A 5,000-nucleotide genomic window follows, 5' to 3' on the forward strand; every position below is an offset into this window, starting at 1 on the left:
GAGACAGACAGAGACAGAGGAAGACAGAGACAGACACAGAGAGAGAAAGGTGACGGAGTAATGGAGAAAGAGAGAGAGAGGAGAGGGCGGAATGGAGAAAGAGAGGTAGATAGATAAAGAGAGGGGGGGAGAGGAAGAGAGAGAGAGAGAGAGAGAGAGAGAGAGAGAGAGAGAGAGAGAGAGAGAGAGAGAGAGAGAGAGAGAGAGAGAGAGAGAGAGAGAGAGAGAGAGAGAGAGAGAGAGAGAGAGAGAGAGAGAGAGAGAGAGAGAGAGAGAGAGAGGGAAAGAGAGAGAAAGGGAGAGAGAGAAAAAAAAAATTGTATATACATATATACATGTATACATATACACGTATATATATATATATATATATATATATATATATATATATATATATATATATATATATATATATATATAATATTCATTAATAAAAAGGTTCGATACCATCATCTTTTAGCTGAAACCTAAAACGTAGATTTTTTCTTGTCATTCTCTTTAAATCTTGGCACTTGATTAAAAGCTTTCAGGTGCTACTATCAACGCAGTCACTAATTTCAGGGCTTAATTGAGGTATCATCATGCCATTGACTGCTCTGTGTCTCTTTATCTCAATTTTCATGTACTTAATTTTCATGAATAATAGAACTTTTTTTATAGTGTCATGAATAATGCCTTTATCCCGAAGTAATTTATTGCATGCAACAATGGATGCCTTTGAGCTGGCTTTCAAAGCTAATTCACTCCACTTTCTTCAGAGTAGCTACTAGGTTTGGCTTATTTTCTCATTTCCTCTTATAACGGTTCTGCTTTACTTATTTGCTTTTATGTTTCCTGTATTGAAATCTTCCAAAAAAGTCTAATTTTCTTTCTTATCCACCCGTGTCGTCGCTCTCGATAAGTCAATCGTTAAGAGTCGCTCAATTTAAATAGATTTTTGGCATGGCCGGATCATTTCTGTTTTTTTACCATTTTGGAAATTTACTACTTACACCCATTGCAATTTATACGCCTTGTCTACGTCTCTCCTACCTCGCCATGTAAAGCAGCCAACCAGACCTGCATCATCTACCTCGTTCACCCTAGTGTATATACTTTGCTTATTCTCGCCTCTCAGCTCAACTACCTGTCTCGTCTTGATAAAAAAGAAAGATGGAAAAAAAAGAAAATTGCAAGTCATAGACGAAGACTGCAAATGCCTCTGCGGTGGGCGTGCCTTGATGGCGAACGTGTCACTTGTGCGCACACGTGTGTAACGTGTGCCCACGTGTCTTCTGTAGATTAAAGTTGAGGGGTTTTACGTTTTGCTTACACTGACGGAATAGATGTGATATTACGTCTTCTTCAACTGATCTCTAGGTGAGCTCTCTCTCTCTCTCTCTCTCTCTCTCTCTCTTTAATTCTTTTTTTCTTTTATAACACCAGAACATTTATCTTTGCGATCTATGACTTGCTAATGATACACGTGGTTCTTCCCCGTCAGACGGGGAAAAGTTCCTGTCATTTATTAGCGTTCCAGATACCCGACCTCTATTGTAGCTATCGACCACCCCTTTGCCATTCTGTACCCCACATGATAAAGCTGTTGCTTTTCGATTTTACCAAGTCATGGAGCTTAAGGATTGGGTCAAATATCACAATAAACCAGTTGCATTTAAAGTTTGTATTGGTATGTAGCGCAAAATTACAAAAACGTTTAAACTACATTTTCGTATCTAATTATATTTACCAATACATGTATATATCACACATACACACACACACACACACACACACACACACACACACACACACACACACATATATATATATATATATATATATATATATATATATATATATATATATATATATATATATATATATATATATATGTTCGTGTTTGTGTGTGTGTATGTATATATATTTATTTATTCATTTTTTTTTATTCATTTCTTTATACACATTTATTCACATTTGTCTAAGGTGTTCAAAGTTTCACTTCAACGGAGCATGAATAGGAATTTATAATTGGTGCAAGTGTAAACAATTGCGAACTGGTCTGAGTTCAACGAGTTCCATGAGAGACCGTTGCCCAGGACTATGTGCTGGTGATCTTATTTCAGGGATCTTTCGGAAGAGAGAGTTCTTGGTCAAGTTTAACGCGGAATTAACCGGTCAGGTGATAGTTCGCGAGGCACAAGCCAGATCAGCTGATGTGTCATCTGTTCTTGTGTAAACTTGAAATCATTTGTTCAGGTATTGCTTACGCTTCTGCAACCTGTATTGGACATGTTTAGTGTGCATGCCATATCTTATTCTACAATATGAATAAAGTATGATTGGTTACCCATGGTCTATTCGCAGCATTATTTTACCCTAATCTTAAACTACAGCATGCGCTTATCTGTAAGCAACTGAATCCTTTCGTCACCTGTTAAGCTCTCAGCAGTAGCATATTATCTAAGACAATAAAATTCCCTCTGTTACCTGCTCATTCTTTGATTGATATATCCCGTGTAGCTGTTCTCTCAAATCAACGTTATCATTTGCATAGCCTGAGTCATCGACCGGATGATCAGCAACAGGCTGGCAATCAAAACCTATTAGGGAACTGAATTGCAGTGTCTGGGTCACTCTGCAGGGCATCAGACGCTGAAGGTTTCTCACAATCATCAAAATCAACAGAGTAAATTTCGGACTCTGGGGAAGTTTTTTTTTTTTTTTTTTTGATACCTCAGAATGTTAACAATGTGTAATGGCGGAGACGAGGTGATGAGATGTGGTTCTGTGTCGGGTATTTTTTAGAATTACATTTTATGTTTCGTTAATGCTGTTGCGTTTTGGATATGTACAGATATTTAGATTGCGTCAAATAACTGGTACAACTTACCTGCTGTCGATAAAAATCTGTTGCATTGCCTCATATTGTCGGTTTCTTCCACTATTATTGCAAAAAAACATCATATCATGTGATACAAAGTTGAGCAGGATCTCATACCCCTTTGGATAGATCACAATAACTTTTACAACCGATTATGTAGGTACTGCACATGGTATTCAAACTACGCCCTATTTCACGAATAGAATAAAGGATAAAGACGCAAAGCAATGGCCGATGATCAAATGAATTATGTATTCATGTACATATATTTCTCACTTTCTAAGAGGATAATATGTAATGTAATAGATGTAGAACATATCGTCTATAAGACTTTTCCGTCGCTTAAAAAAATGTAAATCATATATATAATGCTTCTCTCTTTAGATGCCGTTTATACATTGGATACAAAATGAAAATCCATCACATACCTAAAATAAAACATATTAGGTCAGTTTCAGCACCACTATAGCACTGCATTACACTTTCCTAATAATATGTTCTACGTGACCTGACTACAACACGTTTTCCTCTCTTTGGGCGATGAATAAGCATTTCTCTCTCAAATACATTAGTATTCTGGGTTTGCAAAGGAGTTGGTTTATTTACTGGCAAAGTGAATGCTAAACAATTACGCACCCATTAATCTAGCAGATCCTGGCAGTTAGCACAATCTACTGACATATGCTGTCTATTGCACGCTTACACTTTTAGAATCATTTAGATGATAATTTGAATAAACATTCTTTAATTTATTTGTTAAAGGTCAATATGCAATTCTAATAATGGCATATTACTGAATTATATTACCAACACATTTAACAAAAATGCATCTTATCAACAGAGATCTCTTATACCCATAACGACTTTGACCGTAAAATGTTCAAGCTGGTCTAAGTGGCGTGCCTGTAACACTTACGTCATTCTAGGCCAACACTGGCCTGAACTTTTTTTTATTCCTTTTAAATCAGATACAACCTGTTTTATGGAAGATACCAACAAATGAAATTGAACACTAAATAACCCAGTATCTATGTAAATCTAAAAGAATGAAAATAAACAAAAAAAACATTATGTATGCATGTTTGTATGTATATATAGATGGATGTGTGTATGAATAAATGTATGTATATATGTTTATTAATGGTAAATGGAAATTTGAAAATATTTTTTTTCCAGTGGATAAATATTGTCTTCTATATTTCGCCCGCAGAAATACTGAATAATTATTAGTAAATGATGTCATGGGCGATGTCTTTTAGATTATTTATTTATCCATTATTATTATTATTATTATTATTATTATTATTATTATTTATTTATCTATTTTTACTTCTGTGCAAAATAAATGCTGTTTTTGCCTTTCCTCGAAATATATCTGGGAAGATTTAGAATTTTACTCCGTTTTTTTTCTACTTCTCTTTTTTCACAATTACAATGATCCTTTGATCTGCAACATCACTGTAGCGAAATCGGAATAACTTTTTTATTTTTTTGTTCTTACTAATATGCAGGTCTGATTACGCAACGAGATAAGACAGCATCAGAAAACACTTTGAGGGTAATACTTCAATGAAAAAAATCAAACAAACTTTATTTTATATCTGAAACTTATTTCATCTACCCTTTTTTAACCTTCTTAACGCCCCCCCCCCCCTGAAATAAAGCAACAAAAACTCATTTACTCTCTTTACTAGGAATCAATCAATGAATCAATGATTCCCTTCACATTTTGCAAAGTATACATTTCATTCTACCTTTACCAATCTTACTCTAGATATTTATTACATAACCCCCAAAACACAATCCTTATCTACTCCAATCCCTACTGATCTGCCCGATTGCGTAATCTTTGGGACAAAAATATTCACCCTGGTAACAAACAGAATTAGGATATATGAAAGAATCAATGAGTAAATGAACAAACAAGTTTAATAATAAAAATGAATAAATAAGAAATATATGAATAAATAGGGAAAATGAATTAATAATTGAGCAGGCAAAATAATAATTAAACAAATCAAATAAACAGAAGGTTATACCACAGAGGAAATCAGCCGTGATACTGTTCATTACCAGAGCTAATTGGATCACCCGAAAGAAAATGCGTCATAGGACCAACAGTACAAACAGAAATGGA

Source organism: Penaeus vannamei, chromosome 22 (assembly GCF_042767895.1).
Source record: "Penaeus vannamei isolate JL-2024 chromosome 22, ASM4276789v1, whole genome shotgun sequence".
In the NCBI taxonomy this organism is placed as follows: domain Eukaryota; kingdom Metazoa; phylum Arthropoda; class Malacostraca; order Decapoda; family Penaeidae; genus Penaeus; species Penaeus vannamei.